Raw genomic sequence first — 619 nt, forward strand, 5'->3', positions numbered from 1 at the left:
CACTTGCTCTTTCTTTGTTGAGTACAGGACATCTTCAGGCGGCTATTGATAGACCTCGTCTAGAAGATTAGTGATCGCTTTCGAATTCAAGGGTGAGCCAGTTCTTCCGAGCAGCCATGAGTTCTCTTTCTGTCTATGTCTGCATTTTGGACTTAGACTAGTTCTTTAGTTAGTCTTATGTTTAGTTTGGGGTTGTAACCCTTCTTTTTTAGATTTATGGATCTTGTTAGAGTTTTGGTACGTTGACTTTCAGGTTCTAGGTGTTACTTCCGCATTTGTTTTAGTTGTTAGACTTTTGTTCGGAGTTTATGGGAACTCCCTATTTCTTTCCTTAGTATTTAACTTGCTTCCGTAACTTAAATGCTTTAGCATTTTGATTAAGTTGGTTAGCTAATTAGTATTAATGGTTCTCCAACCGGAGGGTTAGTGTGGGTGCCAATCACGATGGTCTGAGTTGTGACAGTGGGGTGGGTGAGGGGGCAAGGAGTAATATTTACTTTCTTTTATCTTGGAAAAAACGTAGGATGTAAGTAGGAATTAGTATAGTTAATGTAATTTTGGTTAAGTAATTACTTTCTTTTCGGATAAAAAATGCTGAAATTTGGATATGAGGAGAGTA

Source organism: Solanum tuberosum, unplaced genomic scaffold (genome assembly GCF_000226075.1).
Source record: "Solanum tuberosum cultivar DM 1-3 516 R44 unplaced genomic scaffold, SolTub_3.0 scf00485, whole genome shotgun sequence".
In the NCBI taxonomy this organism is placed as follows: Eukaryota; Viridiplantae; Streptophyta; class Magnoliopsida; order Solanales; family Solanaceae; genus Solanum; species Solanum tuberosum.